We start from the raw sequence: 20,737 nt of genomic DNA, 5'->3' as shown, positions 1-20,737 counted from the left end.
GGGCCCTTCACCAGTGGGCACTTAGAGAGCCTGCCCTTCTCTGTGCCTATGCAGCCTGAGGCTCTGCCTACAGGTGGAGCTAGGCTGTGATTCCTAGCTGGGGGTAGACTCTACAAGTGCTAGCGTGCTAAAAATAGTAATGTAGCTGCATTAGTGTGGGCAACAGCTCTGGCTTGTTGCCTAAGTACGTGCCCCCGGGGTGTGGGGGCAAGGGGATGTACTCAGGGTGGCCAGCCCCTCCCACTGCTGCCCAGGCTACAACCGGCTACCCTGGGCTAGCTCATGGAGAGCTGGCTGGGAATCCCCCACCCCAGCCCCACGTGCAGACAGAGCCTAAAAGACCCATGTGGGGACGCCGCTTCTGAGGCCGTTTTCAGAGGGCCCCTGCACTGGGAAGGGAAATAACCCTCCAGCCACCCCTCAGCCCGCAGAAAGACAAGCCCGAGTGGCCACCCCCAAACGCGGGGCGACTAAGTTTCGCTGTGTTTGGAGCAGCCCTAATTAAAAACCGGGGCGCCGGCTGCGTTTAATGAAACACCTTCCCTGAGCTCCCTGCGCGGGAGGGAAGAGACTCCAACCAGCCACGAACAACCGAGCTCGAGGCCTCGCATCATCAGAACAAACCCCCAGCGGCTGAGGGACGCCCGGGGGCGTGAGACTTTCTAGCAGCTTCTGCAAGTTTTGGCTTCAGGTGGCGAGCTCGAGTCTCGAGCTGGGCGCCCGGCGAAGCGGTGCGAGCTCAGCCGCCCCCCGCTCTGAGGAAGGCAGGAGCGGCGGCAGGAAGGGACCAGGGGAGGGGAGGAAGCCCGCGGGTGAGTTCCTGGGGCTGCCTTTCCTTCGGCAAGCCGGGGGAGCTGCGAGGGGCGAGCTCCCCGCCTGGGGCTCCCGCGGGCCCTGGCCAAGTGCCCGCCAAGGGTGGCGGGGGCGGAACCGCCCATAGCTGGGAGCACCCCCCGAGCGCTGCAAGCTGCCTCCTCTAGCTGCCCATCTGCAAGCAGGAAAAAACCCTCCTCCAAGAATAACTTTCAGTGACACATGGCGGCTCTTCACGCTGAATGGTTTGTTTTTTTTTTTACTGCGCAGCTTAAGAGCCACTTAACTAACAAGTATCGGGGCTGGGATCCCAGGAGGACCCGCTTAACAGCTGATAAGCAGCATTCAGGCTGATGGTAACAAATGGCAGCCTTTGCGGGTTAATGCCCCCTGGACAGTTGTAAAGATACAAAGCCCTCTTCCAAATCACCCCAGCCTTCCTCCTGCTCCGGCCCAGCCCTGCAAGACCTGAGCTCGTTTTTAAACTCCCCTAAGCTCCCATGCCCATCCGAGCCACTGCGCCCCCAAACCATTGCTCACTGAGGGCAAACAGCCGCTGAGGCCTTAAAGTTCGATCCAAGGTGCAGGCTGCTGCTGTCACCGCTGAGACCTGTCCCTTGGCTACCTAAGCTTTAAGGACATGCGATAACTCACACTGGTGTTAACGGTCTCTGCTGTTCGGGGGGAGCAATCACTCTGGATGGAGCTGAAGACGTTCGTCATTTGTAAAATGTATTTGTCCTTGTAACTTTATTGTGCGTTTCTCGTTCAAGTCACGGTATGGTTGTGTGAAAAGAAAAGGAGGACTTGTGGCTCCTTAGAGCATACGCTTTTGTGAGCCACAGCTCACTTCATCAGGTGCTTATGCTCTAATAGATTGGTTAGTCTCTAAGGTGCCACAAGTCCTCCTTTTCTTTTTACAGATACAGACTAACACGGCTGCTCCTCTGAAACATGTCATTATGCAAGGAATGGTTGTGGTAGCTGTGTGTTACGGCACAAAGAGGTGCTGTGGTGTAGGCGGTAAAGCTGCCTCTTGCTTTTCCATAGTGAACTGTCTTTTTCTTTTAATTTGCAGGAGTAGTAATAAAGTGTGCCTGACCAGACCGTGCCCTCCTTGGTGAGTGTAACAGATGTATTTAATTTCCATCTTCTCCAGTTGTGTGGGGGGGACATTGAGACTTTGATGACTTCCCTCCACTCTTTACCAAAACCTGAGGGAGGCAGGGAGAGTCTGTGTGCCCGTAAGGGGAATTGGAAGATGCGGCTGGAGTTGAAGGACTGGTGCAGGCACCTCACCTAGGCGCCTTTGCCCTAAGTTAACCATAGAACCACACGCCCCAAAACCTGAGTGGCAGCAGTATCTCCTCACCTTAAAAACAGAAAAAAACATCTGACCAAAGATGAAGTCGAAGTCTGAACAAGGTGTTCAGCCCATGGGCACCAGCCCTTCTCAAGGGCCTCAGCAGCGGGGCCTTGTTGCATACTAGGGAAGGTGACCAATCTGGGTGGCTTGGGGCTTTGTGCACTATCCCATGCTGATGCTGGGTTTTAATAGTTTGTAATAAGCCTCTGGGAAAACGACCCATCTGTGGTGGGAGAGTGTAGGCACAGCCCAAGAGTCAGGCCTGGTTTGCATTATGCTACTGGGCATTGATCTAGTCCTGGATGTGATGCTTTCCGTTCTCCTGCCTACCCCCAGGCAGCCTTCCACTTGCATCTGTTCACAGTACCCACACACTCCATGCCTCCTCCCCATCTCTGGCTGTTGGCTTTATGTGTTACTGTAGGCTCCAGAATGTTGGAGTTGAGGTCTTGTAGCGCAGCAAAGTTCTAGCTAGAGCAGTTCCAGGATCACTCACCAGAGAGTGGCAGAACAAACTCACTGAGGGTGAAAGAATCTTCCCTAAACAGACTGTGAGCCTTGAATGCCTATTTGGTGAGTGTAAACAGGTCCAGTCATGCAAAGCCACTCCTGCTTCTAATTATCAAGATTTGTGATGGCTGTTCCAAGGACCTCTGAAGAGTGCTTGGTAGACAGGGACATAGGTAAAAATTGCCCTGTTTTTGTAGCAAGGTCCTGAGGATTTTATTGAAACTGGACCAATTAAACCAAATAAAAACAGGCATTTCAATATAACCATCAGGGATACTGGGATATTTCAAGAGTCTTAGACAAGACCTGCATCTCAAGCCATATGCATAGTGCTACAATCTTCTTCCCTTCTATCTCCCCTTCCCTAGGAGGATTTTGCTTTACAAACAATGAATTAAGCTGCACAACCTCCCACCCCAGTGTGATGAGATAGTATCTACGTTGCCAGGCACAATAGAAATTCATAGGCAGATAATAGTCCCCACTCTGCGGTTGTGGAAACCGAGGCACACAAGGTTAAATGACTTGGCCAAAGTCTGCAACAGAGCCAGGGATGGACTGGGATGTCCTGACTCCTAGTCCACTGCTTCAACCCCTAAACAAGACCCCCTTTGATTGGTGACTTTGAGGGGCAAATACGGCTGTTCAAAATCCAGTGGAAATGGCAGTGAGTCTCATGTGAATGCAGCTAATTTAGCTGCTGCTGCTGAGATTTCTTAAAGCTGAGAGATCGTGGGGAGGCCTGACAGTCTCTCTTACACTGTGGCCAGCAGATAGCCAGGGACGTACATGCAGTTTAACTGCACGCTTCTGAACTCCCCCTTCCTCCTGTCAGTGTGTCTGTTAATAGTCCCCCATCCTACTTCCATCCTGAGGGACTAATCTCCCTGCACTCAAACAAATGCACTTGGTATTTAAAAGGAGACTATCGATTTGTGCGTATCCCTGAAAGCCTCTCAGGACCCTGTTTCCTTTGATGTGCAAAAGCGTCTGTCTCTCTCTCTCTCTGCTTTTCTAACAGTCTGCTTCTCCTGGGGAAAATCTGCTCCATTTGCATCTTCCATCCAGCAGGGAAACATCTCAAGAAAAGCCCCCTCCCCAATCCCAGCATGCCCAGCGCAGTGCTCTGAATGGTCTCATGGCGAGAAGCGTTTCCTGCCACTAGTGGACAGGGCCTGCCCTTGAGCCAAAATGGCATGTAGCTTCGAGCCAGACCCAGGCTTAGAGCCCACTTTGCGGCTCAACGGTATTCAGAGCAGAAGTTTGGGGCAGCCTAGTGAGATGAAATTTGGGCCTGTTTATAATGTCCACATTTATTAAAGAGAATTTAATCAGGCCCCTGCTACCATGGTGCTTCCTGGAAGCTCAGCCAAAAGTCCAGCTGTGACTGGCCAGTGCCCTAAAGATAATGTGAGGCCTGATCTTCATGCAGTCCTGCCATCCAGGAACTGAAATACCACAAGGAGACCAGGTCCTGCAGTATTTTGCCTAACAAATGGCTCCTTGAGGGACTGGCTTTAAAAGAGCTGGGGAAATATAGCTAACACGAACATCAGAGCCTATGTATACATACCCCTGGCCTTTCAGTGTCTGGAACCTGCTGACCATTTGGGGCACCTGCCATAGAACATTGGGTTTCCAGATTCAAATGGGGTCTTAAGTGGGAGGTAGGGATTGTTCAGTGTCAGACTGTAAACCAGCTTGTATCCAGCCTTACCAATCTGTAGCACTTCAGTGGTGGTTAAATTAAATGTTTTATGCTTCAGCACTAAAAGTCGTTCTTCTGCTTCTTAAACCCGCTTCAGTGCTGGGTGGACACTGGTTCATGGAGTCCAACAACGAGACCCCGGTGGCATTCAGGATGTCACTTTTCAGCCAGATGCCCAGGAGCAAGAGGCGCTCAGAATTGAGACTGAATCTCAGCTACAAATTGGAATTTACATTAGCCAAGCCACAGCAGAGCAAAGGAGTCACCTCCTTCCATCAAAGAAGACTCTTGAACCTTGGTGAGGTTCCAGTTGTGGCTTGAGCAGGTTACCAAGCAGGAATATCATGTGTCTCCTGTCCTGGGGGCAGTGCAATGCTCTGTGGCAGAGCCTGGCTGAAGTTAGCACAGAACTTCAAAGCCTTGTCTACACTAGGGAATTTTACCCCAAAAGTGTTCACCTGAGCAATCACTGACTGTGCTGAACTGGCAGATTTAGGGTCGGGTTTTGAAAGGGGCCTAAATGAGTTCGGCACCCAAATCCCATTGAATTTCAATGGGAGTTTGGCACTGAACCCCCTTAGGCTATTTTGAAATTAGTTTAATTTACAGGGTGTTAAAAATGCCCAGAGGAGAGGCCACCAGAGCCTTGTCTACACTGTCTCCTACCATTGCTACTATCAGTTCAGCTGCAGAATTGTGTTGTAAAATTCCCTAATGTAGACACAGACTTAAGCGAGGTGAATCCTGGCAGTAAACTGTTAGGAAAGAATCTGAGAGAATTTCAGTACTTTTTCATACATGTATGGGCTTAGAAAAGACAGGTGATTTACACAGCGTACCCTGAAAGTAGCCTTGCTTTTGTTTTTGTACAACATTTGGAAACACATTCTGCACTTCAGGAAGAGACCAACAACACTTTGCACTTCTATAGCATGGCTCATCTGGGGACGCGAATAGCTTTGGAAACGCTACCGAAGCCTCAACATCTCAACGTGGCAGGTAAATATTACAATACCCTGTGTTATAAGTGGGGAAACTGATGCTTGGAGAGATTAAAGGTGATGGGCCACAGGGACAAAATTAGATGTGTGCATGTCTTTTTCTGCTTTTTTCTGTATAGAGGCCTGAAAAGCTTTTATTTTATTTTTTTGTTTTAAAAGGGATTTGTTTCTTCTTTCATTTTACCTTTGAAGTATTAGGAATACACCATCTTTTCTCCCTTGTTTTTGCTAGAGGACTCCTTCTAGCCCCTGTAGGAATGTCTAGCTCTGAATTGTAAGGAGTATTGGTCTTTAACAATGATATCTTTTCTCCCAACTGTTTGTCAGGCATTGGAGTTATAGGTGTTAACAAAAGAGAACAGTTTTAACTAAAAATCCCTTCCCCTCTCAGTTGTTCAGGTTTCAGTTCCTTGGTACTTGTGATGTTGTAATTTTGCTAGTTCTCCAGTCATTCATAGTCTTCCAGGAAAAATAGGGTAGACCAGACTGGAATATCTAATGTGTAAAAAACCAAGCAGTGAAAAGGAAACCTTTCATTCACAGGCTGCTTTTATTCATCGGAAAGGAGCAGGAAAGGGCACAAACCCAATTTTTCCCTTTTCTTGTCACCTTGACTGCCCAAGGTTACACAGCACATTAGTGACAGAGCCAGCAGTGGGCCCTCTGGGTGGGCCTGAGCCTGACCTCTCACTGGCGTAACTTGGGAGCAATTCAGTTGAATCCAGTAGGGTTACAGTGATGTAAGAAGAGAATCAATCCCTTGCGCTCTGTACGGTGTTTTCCAGCAGCTAGGAGTTACCTCCAGCTTCACAAACAAACATACAGGGCTGTCAGTTTGGAGGGAAGTCTCTTTTACAAAGCTGAGCAGGTTTTACCATAATAATGTCAGGAATGGCCCTCTTTGTAATCCCAGTGGACAGGACAGGCCACCCAGCTTTCAGCTGCAAATGAAGCAAATGGGGAAGTGTTTACAAAGAAAGCTTTGTCCCTGTCTGGCTTCACCCCCTGCCGTACTGCTGCCGCAGTTCCTTGAGCTGGACTCAGTGGGTCGGTTTAGGTTGGACGTTACGAAAAACGTCCTAACTGTCAGGGTGGTGAAGCACTGGAATAAATTGCCTAAGGCGGTTGTGGAATCTCCGTCACTGGGGATTTTTAAGAGCAGGTTGGACAAACACCTGTCAGGGATGATCTAGATAATACTTAGTCCTGCCTTGAGTGCAGGGGACTGGACTAGATGAGGTCTCAAGGTCCCTTCCAGTCCTATGATTCTACTCACAGCCGGTGTTGGCAACTCACCCGTCTTGACTCCCATCTAGAAAGTGCTGAAAATGGCTTCCACTGCTCCTGAAGCTGGGCTGGAGCAAGTGCAGTTGGGCCAGGTGGTGCATGCTCTGTAATAGGGCTGTTAATGGTTTTGCTCTGCTTACTCTAGCAGTTAAGCCGTTCTCAACCCCAGCTGAGGGAGAGCCGGGGGCGCCGCTGCTGACAATGGTGATCAGCAATGGGCTATTTTCCAGGCGCGGGTGAACCCACCTTGTGTAAAGATTGCAGTTTACACTGCTCTCTGCCCAATATAGTGAGACATGTAGGGCCCCACTGTCCACGGAGACACTGGGCTTCAGATCAAAAGAGTGTTTGGCAAATAGAGTAAGACCAAAGAGATGCGATTGTCAGGATTCTAAGATGGTTTTCAAATCATGTGGCATAGCACCAGAGCTGGCCTTGCGAGCTGGGGGCGCTGCCAGCTACGGAAGTAGAGACAAGGCCAAGACAAAGCGTGGATGCCAATGCCCCAGAACTTTGGGAAGCTCAGAAATGGAAGGCTCAGGCAGGCCCATTTCCAGCCAGAAAGGAGGGGATGCAGCAGAGTTATTTCCTTCCTTTGGTCCCATTGCCAGAGGGGGAATTTGGGCCCTCCTGTGGGTCGCTGAGTCAGATCTAATAACTGGACTATAAAGTACTTGACAGTGTCCCATCAGTGGCCTGGCCTATTAATCCTGTGGAGGGAGGGATATAGTCATGATACAGTTGATTGCCTTTCACCATCCCAGTGAAAGTTTACCATAGAGTGGAGAGGAGAGTCTTGCTTGGAGGAAGTGGTATCTCGTGGTTAGAGAGCACAGTGCTGGGAGTCAGGGATTCCTGTTCCATCGCTGCCCCTGACTCGGTGTCTCTCATATGGGGATGATGAATGCATGGCTCACCTGGGTGTTGGATGTGCACGTTATTTGTAAATGGGAGCTTTGCCCACGGAGAGGATTCTGAGCCAGTTATTTCTGGCTGTTTGCCGTCTGGGAATACTGCCATCCCAGATGTGGATCGTTTTCCAGGGCCAGTGTCAATAATGGCCGGTTCCCTTTAGGAAACATTGAGCTGCGGATGGAGAGCCAGGAGGCCCGCAGTGGTCACCAACCTGTCACTCGCGATCGGCTGGTCGATCCTAGGGACTCTCCCAGTCGATCACGATCTCTGGGAGTGTAGCGGGGCTGCCACTAAGGAAGCGGCTGCCAGGGGGGAGGAGGGGTCTCTGTGCGCTGCTCCTGCCCACGAGCACCGCCCCCGCACCTCCCATTGTCTGGAAACGGGGAACTATTGCCAATGGGAGCTTTGGGGGCTGTGCCTGCAGAGAGGGGCAGCACACAGCTGTCCCCCCTGGGGCCGCAGAGGTGCATTGGCCCCTTCCGGGAGCGGTGTGGGGCAGGGGTAGGCAGGGAGCCTGCCTTAACCTTGCTGTGCTGCCAACCGGGAGCTCCCCACAATAAGTGCCACCTGGTGGGAGGCTGCACCCTGGCCCTGACCCCTGCTCCCAGAGCCTTCACCCCAACTCCCTGCCCCAGCCCTGACCCCTCCCCAGAACCAGCACCCTGCATCCTTCCTGCACCCTAACCCTCAGCCCTGACCTTAGAGCCCACACCCCTTCCTATACTCCAACACTCAGCCCCAGCCTGGAGCCCCCTCCTGCACACAAACACCCTCCCAGAACTTGCACCTCTCATCCCCTCCTGCACCCCAATCCTCTGCCCCAGGCTCATCCCAGAACCGCCTCCCACACTGCGAACCCCTTGGCCCCAGCCCAGAGCCCGCACCCCCTCCTGAACCCCAACCCCCTGCCCCAGCCTGGTGAAAGTGAGTTGGGGGCGGGGGCTGGAGTGGATGGTGCTTTTGGAAGGCGGGGGCTGGATCCTGGGTTGCCCTTAAATTAAAAAAATGATCTTAGGCGTAAAAGGGTTGGAGACCACTGCAGGAGGGGAATGAAACCTTCTCACTTGCTCCTCATAAGGCATGGGGAAAAGTCACTCAAGTGACTAGAAAAGGAGTACTTGTGGCACTTTAGAGACTAACCAATTTATTTGAGCAGAAGCTTTCGTGAGCTACAGCTCACTTCATCGGATGCATACCGTGGAAACTGCAGAAGACATTATATACACACAGAGACCATGAAACAATACCTCCTCCCACCCCACTGTCCTGCTGGTAATAGCTTATCTGTAAGGAGAGTGATCACTTTAGATAAGCTATTACCAGCAGGAGGGTGGGGTGGGAGGAGGTATTGTTTCATGGTCTCTGTGTATATAATGTCTTCTGCAGTTTCCACGGTATGCATCCGATGAAGTGAGCTGTAGCTCACGAAAGCTCATGCTCAAATAAATTGGTTAGTCTCTAAGGTGCCACAAGTACTCCTTTTCTTTTTGCAAATACAGACTAACACGGCTGTTACTCTGAAACCAATCAAGTGACTGATTGCAATGATGTACTGCCACCTGGTGGTCATATGGCACCTGTGGGAACCTCTGGGATTTAAAGGGAAACTCCATTGTAACCAGGGAGTCACGGTGATGTCTCCATAATTCAGGACACAACCATCGTTCCATTCTTGGGCATACTTGTGACCTTTCTTTCCTTTAAATTTTCTCCAAGCAAACTTCCTTAGGCCTGAAAATTCTAATGCAGAGCCTCAGGGCAGTATTAGTTGTTGTTTTTTTCCTTTGTTTTGAAATAATCTAGCCTAATCATTTTTTGAGATATAAAACTATAAAAACAAAGAGGTTTCCTGCATTGTCACAGGGTGTTTCTGGTCACTCGTTAGCTTCAAAATGGTTTCTGTTTTACAAGGTTAGTCTCGTTCAGACATTACCAAGCATTTGTGCCTTTTACAAGTTTGAACAAAGCAGTCTCAGGTTTGAAAAGAGATTCTGACTGCATCAAACTGAACTGAGAAATTAATCACTCTAAAGAGATTTATTCTTCTGCTTACTAATACAAACTGAGTGAAAGACTTGGCTTTCCGATTTAAAAAATAATACTGGAAAGCACTTCAGGATTGCAATATTGATATAAATTTGTTGAGTTAGTGTAATAGTTATTAAACCAAATAGTACTTGTCTGTCAAGAGCATTAAAACACTCTGATCTCTAATGAGAAAACTGATTTTTTTTCAGTCAGACACTATCCGTCTGGGCTGCAGAAGTCGTCAGTGCTGTCCTTAGCAAGACACTTTGATTCCATTCATGGAATGGAGATACTGATACAGAGACATAGATTTCTGAAATCTGTTTAGTAAATTCCTGTTATCAGTCTAGTTGCTATCTTTCTGCCATGAATTAGTAAAGATTTATTAGCTGTTCTGTTCAGGTTCTTATCCCTCACCTATTGCTGTGCAATCTGAGAATGTATGTAAGCTCGTTAGAGTTTTCCGTGGAAGAAACACTGCCATTTAGTACAGGAGAAGGTTTCCAGATACCAAAATGGGTGGCAGCATTGTTTAATGGACTGAGCACATGATTAGGCATTAGGAGCTTCTGATGTCTGATCCTGACTCTGTCACTGACTTGCTTTGTGACCTTGGAAATGTAATTTTCCGGTTGGTGCCTTCTCTGTTTATGAGGATAATATCTTCCTCCGGAGGTGTTTGAGAGTTAAGGTTTGTACAGGGTTTTGAAGATGTAAATCACTATATATAACTGCTAAGAATTTTGTTAGCTGAACCACTTTTGAGAAACTGTAGATCCTCTGAAAACTGCCTGTTGACTTCAGGGTAGGGGACATGTGTCACATTGATTTCCCTATATCATATAGCTGAACATATCCTGGTTTCTGTTATTCAGCTGCCTTTTAAATGTTAAATGAATGCCCCGAGAGGAGGGTGAGGTAGTATCTTCTATTGGACCAACTTCTGTTGGTGAAAGAGACAAGCTTTCATGCTTCAGGGTCTGGGTAGCTCATAAGCTTGTCTCTTTCACCAATAGAAGCTGGTCCAATAAAAGATATTACCCCACCCACCTTGTGTCTCTCATATCCTGGGACCAACATGGCTACCACAACAGTTCAAATAGTGAATGCCCTGATATGTTTCCAGAAGGAACTCTCTTCAGATGAAATGCAAAGCCAAGGTCCTGATTGTGATGAATGGAGCTGTTGGCAGGAAGAAGGTGAGAGAGGTGGTTAATTCTGCCACCTTAAATTCCCTTTGCAGTTTCAAGCAGACAACATTCTTTGGCTTCTTCAATTCCTGGCCCAGCCTGCCTGGTGTACAGGATGGCTGTGTGCTGCTGAACAGCTGCTGCTTTATAGTGGGAGGATAAGTGATCCCTGTGTGCTCGCAGATGGAAGCTGTGGATCATTAGAATCCTGTCATTGAGATCTGTACCTTGTCATTCCTAAAATCTAGTCCCAAGTATCAGTTTTGTCTCGAGTAAGGCTCTGGCTCCAGTGTTCTCATGTAGTGTCCATATTATGGTGTCCAGTTTCACCGTTGGGTGCTGAAATACCCTGCTCTAGGCATGTAAGTGGCAAAATGAGAACCCCAGCTTAGGTCTCCAGCTTGAATAATTGAGCTCTTCAGGGGAGGAACCCTCTGTGTTTTCTCATGTCCTGTAAAACAGCAGTTCTCAACAGGGGCGTCCGCAAACCCTTACAGGCTAAAACCCAGAGCCCGAGCCCCAGCACTTCCTGTGGGGTTGAAGCCAGGAGCCACAAGGTTGAAGCCCCGATACCCCCTACGGGGCTGAAGCCAGAAGCAGCTTGGCTGAATTCCAGAGCCCCGAGCCCCAGTGCTCCCCATGGGGCAGAAGCCCTGAGCCCACGGGCAGCGTTGGGAGGACACTGGGGTGTTGCGCCCCCCCCCCAAAGCTACAGTGAAAAAACAGGGCAGCTCCACACACACCCCCGTCCACCACCTTCTCTCCTCATCCCCTGGCCAGGTTGGAGCCGGGAAGCCAGAGCTGGGCAATGCCAGACAGCTGCTGCTCTTTGGCTGGTGCTATGGCTGCTGTGCTATATGCTGTGGTGTTTCCTCATCTGCTGCTGGTGCAGGGAGTTGAAGCTGCTCCTCAGCTCCCAGCTGCCTTTGCTCACACAACCAGCCACCTGGACATGGGGACCCGGCTCCGTGGCAGAGCTCTTGGGGAACAGGGACCGCAGGAGAACCCTCCTGGCACACAGCCCCTAGCTACCCCCTCCCTGTACCCCGAGCTGCCCTCCTGCCCGCACACAGCCCTGAGCTACTCCCTTCCTGCACCCTGAGCTATCCCCCTGTCTGCACACAGCCCCTAGCTACTCCCTCCCTGCACCCTGAGCTGTTCTCAGACTTTGAGCTGAGCCTCCCACCTTTTAGTTATAATTTTTGGTTGCACACATGCTCCTCCCTCCCCCCCCAACCCAGACAGGTGGGTGGCCTGCTGAGGTGAGTCGGGGGTGGCGCTCCCTCCCCAGACCCCACTGTGCTGAGCTGGCTCAAGCCCCCTGGTCTCTGCCCACCCCAAATAGAAGTCAAACTACACCTGTGCCCGAGGGCCCCCCCCCCCGACCCAGAGCCACCCCTCTCCCGCTGGGTCCTGGCGTTTTTACAGCCTGTTGTGGGGGCCCCCAGAAAGAATAAGGTTGAGACCCCCTGCTGTAAAAGATCTAAATAATCCCACCACAGTCATTCTGTGTGTAGAGCATGTAGGTTAATGCAAGGCAGCTTACGCAGATCTAACTCTGTAAGCCTCTGCACTACAACATAGCTCCCACCGATGCGTACCGCCCACTACATGGACTTGAGAATGCCACCTGTGTGAGAGGCACAGTGGTTAGGGCGATGCAGCGGCTGGTTAGACGCTGCGTTATGTACATTGCCTCGAGGCAGTGAGCCCTGCACGCGGGGCTCCAGCTGTCAGTGCCCCGCATCCTCCTGGTGAGGGTGCGTGGTGCTGACAGGTGGGGGATTGCATGGACGTGAAACGTGGCTTTAATTATTGCAGGGCCTGGGTGTCAACTTAAGTGGACTTAATTTTGTAGTGCAGATGTGCCCAGTCCCATAGGTCTGATCAGTGTCCTCTGGGCTTCACATTTTAACACAATCCCAGATGCAAGACAACTTCAAGGGTTCCACTAGTGGGTTCCATGTCCACATTTCTGGTGGTGTCGTGTTTTGTTAATTTTAGACTGGGTCCTGTGAAGTACTGAGCACCCACAATTCCCTTTGAAGTCAGTGGCAGCTGATGGTGCTCAGGTCCTTGCAGGATCCAGCCCTTTAATACATTAATAAGAATTATTCAGGCGAATTTATTTGTATTCGGATGGGTGCCCAGTAGGTATTATAGTTTTGTATATGCACACTAACGTTTATTGTAGACTTGGGGCTAGATATGACCGTGAGTCTTTCATCAGACGATTTACCCTAGTTAAAAGGAGAAATTCTCTTCAGTGTCAGCAGATCAGAGATGTCATTGCTCAGGAGGTGAGCGAGATGAAGTAATGGTTTTGTGAATGGATAAAGCACCTAAGACACAAAACAAGAGCCACCTGGAGTCCATTGTAACCAAACAGCTTTTCCCTGTGAATGAACATCCGTTATGAAAAACAGCTGGGACTCAACAACTGTAGAACTCTGGACACACACACACACACACACACACACCCCCACACCCCCCCCCTTTACTGGCTGTAGCTGATCTGTGTCTACTTGAGTAATAGCAAATAAATGCACAAGTCAGACATTTCCTTCTTTTATTACAAGATCTATTTAACAGTAACACCGCGCTCTAGGCGAATTCTGCGGGATTCTCACATCTCTAGTGGTCACTGTCCCCCGGCCTTTGGTGTGACTGCCTTACAAGGAAGGGAGAGCATGGTGTGCTGGGTTGAACAGGGCGTGCCAGGAGTTCTAAATCTGCTTCTGCCACTGACTCACTATTATTAACTATTCCTTAGGGCCAAACTTTTAAAACCGTGTGCGCTCCCTTTTTGCTCCCCCCACCCCTCTGACTTGTGTGTGCACAGATCCTGGTTCTCTCGTACATGCAGGTAGGTAGGTCTTTGTACCAGTCAGGGCTGCTGCATGGATGCTGGAGCAGTCTGGGTCTGCATGAGTCAGGGGTGTGCAGAACTGCATACGTAATTCAGTGTTCATGCTTGTGAAAATCCAGCCCTATGTAATCTTTCTGTCTCAACCTTCCTGTCTGTGAAATGCACGGATGACAGTTACTGACTTTGGGAGAGTGGATTAGAGTCGATACTGATAATGTGCTGTGATGCTGCAGGTATGAAGTATGAAGCATGCCAAAAATCACTGAGCCGATGCCCTGTGCCGTGCCGTAGGGCTTAATTACTAGACCAAATGCAAGACTAAAAGTGGAAGATTTTTCAGAGCAGAGGAGCTGTCTTTCAATCGTCCTTGTGCAGAGCAGACAGGATGTGCAATGGCTGATGAGGTTCAGAGCAGGAATTTGTTCTCTAAGGATACCCCAGGTATACCTCATTGCAAGGTGCTTTAGTTCTTGGTTAGGTTAATAACTTGTGCTGTGGGGGTTCTGGTTACAGAATGTTCCCATTCTGTGTGCAACAGAGTAAGCAGATGCTAAGGAGGTTAGCTGAGCAGATGGCTGCAATTGTTCTCCTTCGCACACCCACATTTGGCTTCCGGAGGGGATTCCCTCTGCCCTGCTGAAAGGGGGAAGATCAGCTTTGAATTAATCATCAGCTCCTGACCTGTGCAGCTGGTCTGGATATGAACCCTGGTGAAAAGTAAAGTTGGACCTGAGTTGTAATGGTTGAATCTGAACTTAACTTAAAGTTTGGAGCTGTTCATATCCAGGGTTTTGGTTTGGGCCTGTGGTGGTGGCCAGCTTACCAAATTAAGCTAAATTGATTTGTCAGGTGTAAACTGATGTGTGTCCACAGGAGAGGTTTGCACTAAATCAATTTAAAATCACACCATTATTAAACTGGGGCAACTTAATCCTGCAGATAAACCCTAATGTGCAGGGTGCAAGCGAAACTGCTGTGAGCCAGGTTTAAACTCTCCACAATAGGGATTTGGATCAGTGTAACTACAATGGTTTTTAAACTGGTTTAATTTAACTGGTACAACTTTGTATATAGACAGGTCCTGAATTTAGAGACTCTTGCTCTGAATTTGGCCGTTAAGTCCAGCAGGGTTTATATCTGCATATCATTGGTTTATTTGCTCTCACGCTCTCTCTCTCTCTCTCGCCTTCTGCCAAATAAACTTCTGCTTTTATTGGATGTGGTGATCGTCAAGAAGGGGTCGCTGCTGCTGGCAAAAACTCTGAACCCACAGGCTGAATCAGTGCAGGAACAGAGCAATAGGGCAGTGCTGCTCTTACTGCTCCTTCCCCTAACACAGGGGTGGGCAAACTTTTTGGGCCGAGGGCCACATCGGGGTTGCGACACAATATGGAGGGCTGGGTAGGGAAGGCTGTGCCTCCCCAAACAGCCTGGTCCCCGCCCCCTATTTGCCCCCTCCCACTTCCTGCCCCCTGACTGCCCCCCTCAGAACCCCCAACCCATCCAACCCCTCCTGCTCCTTGTCCCCTGACGGCCCCCTCCTGGGACCCCTCAGGACCCCACCCCCATTCAACCCCCTGTCCCCTGACTGCCCTGACCCCATCCACACCCCCGCCCCCTGACAGGCCACCCGGGACCCCCGACCAATCCATCCCCGCCACTCCTTGTCCCCTGACCTACCCCTCCTGGGACCCCCGTCGCTAACTTCCCCCCCCAGGACCCCACCCACTATCCAACCCCCCCTGCTCCATGTCTCCTGACAACCCCACTCTGAACCTCTGCCCCATCCAACCACCCCCTGTCCCCTGACTGCCCCGCAATTGTCCCCCGGGACCTCCTGTCCCTTATCTAACGCCCACTCCCGTCGCCCCCTTACCATGCCACTCAGAGCGGCAAGACAGGCTTATTGGAAAGCCTGGGAGGTGGGCTGGTGCAAACAGCACTGCCTGTGTGGCGGCATGGCTGCGGGGGGAGGGGGGACAGCCTCCCTGGCCGGGAGCTCAGGGGCCAGGCAGGATGGTCCCGCAGGCCGTAGTTTGCCCTCCTCTGCCCTAACAGGAAGTTGTCTTGGGTCAGCATGTGCATAGAGAGAGACCGGCAAACTCCAGGGTAACCACTAACCGAGGCTAGTAGAAAGCATACATTTCTTAGGATCCTTTCTACAGCAGGCGGGCAGCTTGCCACTCCAGCAGACGGTCACAAGTTGTGGTCCCTTGCACCCAGTCTTGGCACAGTTCTGCTCGCTGTCAACCAAGCTCCCAACTCGGATACCGTTCCCAATTCTTCTGGAAGAGCTTTGAGCGTAGATAAATAATTTCACCTTAATACTACCAGTCAAAATAACCAACTCCTGGTGCAGCTGGTAGATGGTGCGTTTCTAGGATACGAGGGACACTAAATGGGGATAACCTGGGATTTGTGGCCTCACAAGAGGCTGGTGAATGTCTTTGCTTGTCCACCTGGACACAGGCTGTTCCCAGCCTTGTAGAATTAACTTCGTTTTTACGTAAGCAATGCCAGTGATTTCTGCCATAACGATGTTTCCAGGAGATTGTGTTCTTAAACTGACAGATGTTCCCAGCTGCTGTGTTTTAGTGAAATATTTATAATTTGCAAGGCAGGCTGGGTAGAGAATCAGGGCACTTTTCAGTGTCATTACAAGGAAGGGATTCAGCAGAGACATTTATCATCAAAACAGGAGCAGGAAAATACAAGATAGCTCTCCTAGAAATGCTGGAGAAATAGGCAGCCCATGTGGATTTATCTGGGAGGAATGGCTGATATGCAATTACCAGTTTTCAGAGCAGCAGCAGTGCAGGAAACAGCTGTATGTGTGGCTGTGATAGCATAATTCAAGCAGTAACTCTGGAGGAAAGGGCATTTCTTTATCTAGGAGCAGATAAAGATAACCGTATAATAAAGCATAGCTGTGAAGGCCTGGATATCTTAGGGGAGTGGTCATTATGAGATGTGGAGTCTTTCTAGTTACTAAAAAGAAAAGGAGTACTTGTGGCACCTTAGAGACTAACCAGTTTATTTGAGCATGAGCTTGAATCCAATGAAGTGAGCTGTAGCTCACGAACGCTTATGCTCAAATAAATTGGTTAGTCTCTAAGGTGCCACAAGTACTCCTTTTCTTTTCGCAAATACAGACTAACAGGAATGCTACTCTTTCTAGTTACTAGTTCACTTGCTCAGATTTGTGGAAAATTAGTTTGTTGCTCCATCCAAGAGACCAACATCCATGTCACTAACCCAATTGGCATTATCTTTACAGATCAAGATTTAAATAGGATGGAGGATAGTACAAAAATCAAGGTGGGTAGATGAGCGGAATCTTTGATTCCAGACAAGAATGAAGTATATTGACAAAACAAGATGAGGACGCTCACGCTTCCACTGTCCATGGAGCTGTTCTAGGTATTGATGGTGGTGGTCAGTCCTGTTGCATGTTTTAACTTAATCTACAGGGGGAAATGATAAGCCAGGCTTTTGTGGGTGTTACCTCTGCAGAACAGGAGAGAGAAGTCTTGCTACATTATTTCTGAAGGAATAGATTGATAGACTTTAAGGCCAGAAAGGACCATTATGAACTTCTAGTCTGTAGTTCTGCATAGAACAGGCCATAGAATTCTGCCCAGCAATTCCTACATCAAGCCCATAACTTTTGTTGGTGCTATAACATGTCTTTTTAGAAAGACATCCTGGCTAGATTCAAGGGATGGAGAACTCACAACATCCCTTGGTAAATTAATTCCGTGGGTAATTACCCTCAAAGTTGTTAATGTGCCCCTCGTTTCTAGTCTGAACTTGTCTAAATTCAGTTTTCAGATACTGGATTTTGTTGTGCCTTTGTTTGTTAGATTAAAGAGCCCTCTGCTATCAAAAATCTTCTCCCTACATAGTTATTTATAGACCATTATCAAGTCACCTCTTAACCTTCAAACTAAATAGACTGAGCTTTTTTCTTTTTTAGCCTCTCACTATAAGACATGATTTCCAAACCTCTAATTACATAGCTTCTTTTCTGAACCCTTTTTGTCAACATCTTTGTTGAAGTGTGAGAACTAGACACTGTGCTAGTAGTCTTGCTAACAGAGAACACAGTGTTGGTAATACCACCTCCCTGCTCCTGCTTACACATTTAAGGGTGGTGGTAATTCTTTGTTGTTGCTAACCACTAGAAGCTTAGGTTGCATTGGTTATCCAGCTAAGTCCCTTTTAGAGTTGCTGCTGTCCAGCATACTCTCTCCAGTCATGTAAGTGTGACCCATTCTTTGTTTCTAGACATGCATTTGGCTGTATTTAGTAGATAATTTGTTCTAGTAAGCCCACCTTCCCAATCACTCGGCAGAACTGATCTGTCTGATTTACCACTCCCTCAACTGTTGTCGCCTGCAAACCTTACCAGCAATAATTTTAGCTTGGGGTTTGAACCTGTTTTGCCTTAAATATGCACAAGAGAGATGTTGTTCTGTTTGATACCAATAAGCATGTACTTATAAACACACGTCCACCTCTGAAATCCTCACAGTATGAGTTTGTCTGGGGACTCAGCTGAACAGAAAGCAAGTGTCCCTGGCCATGGGAGAGCAGGGAGGATGTCTGTCGGGGGTTAGGCCAATAGGACATAGAATCTCATGGCACTATAGAGAGATGAGTCCAGGAAGACAGTTTCCTACATGCCTAATCCATTAGCTTGCTCTCAAGAAAGGAGTTCTAGTAGAAGCTAGTCACCGGATTGTCTTACATCTATGTAATCACTAACAAAATAAACAACTCTGCCTTCTGCTGGAAAGGATGCAGTCGGTTAGGTTCAGTTGTGTTGGCTGAAGATATGCAAAGAGATGCATCTTACACTTGTTTGATTTGATAAATCCCATTTATTGCATCCTAAGCCATATTCCTCCACTTAGATAAATAACAGAGGAAGACGATTGCTGGCAATAGCTGTATACTTAGGCCCTGGTCATGCCAGGAAATAGACCCATTGCTAATGGCTGTCAGCAATGGATTTCTTTGAATCAGTTCTGCAGATATTTTAACTATTGATGTACAGAGGGAAAAACTGTTCTCAGCACCATTATGGACAAGTTACACACAAGTATACTTTCTGTAATGGTATATATTGGTGCTGAAAAGTTTTGTCCTGTCTACACCATCAGTTACACCACTTACCTCATCAGTCTGAGTAGACTTGTTGCTGACATGTTTTCAGCAACAGATTAATTGCCTAGACAGAGACTTCAGACTCTGAGGAAACTTGAAATGCATGTGCATTAACCCACCTTGGCTTTAACACTATATAGCTCTAGGGCCCCCTTTCCCACATATACCACATGTCTTTTCGTCAGTAATTTGTTTTCATACCCTTTTATGTAAATTAGAATCCCACAGCACATATCCGTTCCGGTCACTTGGGAGCAACCCATCGTGAGCACTATTGGACATGGAAGGTCAGGCAGCAGGAAGAGCAAACTTTGTATCTCCATCAGCTATTTCTTGATGATTGACACTCTGGGTGTATTGACACATGGTCTTTACTCTTGACTAGCATCTTTCTTTGACTGATTTTATGTGAATGATGAAAATCACACTTCACCTGACTATCATGAGCATGGGGGCCTTACTGGAAGAGGCATTTTCTTATGATGAGAATTTGTGTTGCTGCGATATAGTTCCCCTGTTGAACAGCTTTTAGCTCCCAGGGGGTGTCTCAGTGCACCTTGCCTGGCACAGAGATTTGTGGAATTTTCACAGGGTCGGGAGCATTGAGAAACAGAAGTCCGGGGCAGGAAACACCTCACAGGGAAAGAGGAACACATTATTTTCATCTGAACGTTGGCAAAAGAGGTACGTAGCATGATCACAGGTCCATTAGGTTGTTTGGTGCTGAAATAGTAAGATACCAAGTTCACGTTTGTTGACCTGTATGAGGTTCGTGACTGGCACAGGAAACTTCAGATTGTTTGCCTACATGCTGCTTGGCTCTAGCCAGTGATGCAATGTTTGTTTTGTACATTTATTGATCATGAAAGTGAGAACTATTTAATAATATTCATTGCTACAGTTTCTCATGAGCTCTCTTTGATCATATTTAATAATTCTAAGGTCAGAAAGGACTGAGATCATCTAGTCTGACCTCCTGTATAACACAAGCCATGTAATTTCGCTGAAATAATTCCTGTTTGAATGTAGGAGGTTTTTTATAAAAAACCCCCTCTCTTGATTTTAAAAATTGCCAATGTTGAAGAATCCATCACAACCCTTGGTAAATTGATGTAATATGTAATTACTCTAATTGTTACATATTTACAACTTATTTCCCATCTGAATTTGTCTAGCTTCAACCTGCAGCTTTTGGATCTTATGCCTTTGTCTGCTAGTTTGAAGAACTCATTATCAAATATTTGTTCCCCATGTAGGTACTTCTAGGCTGTAAGTCAACCCTTAAACTTCTTCTCTTTGTGAAGCTAGTGGAGTATCACTATAATCCCCTCCAGTTTTTCAATATCCTCTTTGAATTGTGGACACCAGAACTGGACAGATTCCAGTAACAGTGGCACTAATGCCAAATAGAGGAAATACACCTTGAGAGTGACATTTATGCATTCAAGGATTGTATTAGCCCTTTAAAACCATAACATTGCACTGGGAGCTCATGTTTTTTCCAGAGTCACAGCTTCCTTGGATGGAGTCCCCCATTTTGTAAACATGGCTGAATTTTCTTACATTTATATTTGGCCATATTAAAACACATTATTTGCTTGTGCCCAGTTTAGAGCATGATCTGGATCACTTGGTATCTGTGACCTGTTCTCTTATTTACATCTCCCAAACTTTTTGTTATCTGAAAAGGTTGAGGGGGGTGGATTTTATTTTTCTCCATGTCATGGATAAAAATATTTAATAGCATAGAGCCAAGAACCAAACCTCCTTGATGATGGTTCCTGGTTACAATTACATTATGAAATCAGTCAGCCAATTTAATCCATTGAGTAAATGTGGTGTATCAGTCTAGTTTCTTAAATGTTGCATGTTACCAAGTCC

The 20,737-nt window shown here is 48.0% G+C and overlaps 1 long non-coding RNA gene across 1 annotated transcript; it reads left to right on the top strand.

The window, feature by feature from the left end:
- The first annotated feature begins 1,890 nt into the window (after positions 1 to 1,890).
- Positions 1,891 to 19,540, top strand: LOC311531353. Its single transcript, XR_014714201.1, has 3 exons — positions 1,891 to 1,933; positions 5,297 to 5,396; positions 19,448 to 19,540. It is a non-coding gene; the product is annotated as an uncharacterized lncRNA (long non-coding RNA).
- The last annotated feature ends 1,197 nt before the right edge of the window (positions 19,541 to 20,737 follow it).

This window comes from Lepidochelys olivacea (genome assembly GCF_965140295.1).
Source record: "Lepidochelys olivacea isolate rLepOli2 genome assembly, chromosome: 15".
Classification (NCBI taxonomy): Eukaryota; Metazoa; Chordata; order Testudines; family Cheloniidae; genus Lepidochelys; species Lepidochelys olivacea.
The sequence above is the reverse complement of the archived record's forward strand: the minus strand, read 5'-3'. Positions and strand labels throughout refer to the sequence as shown.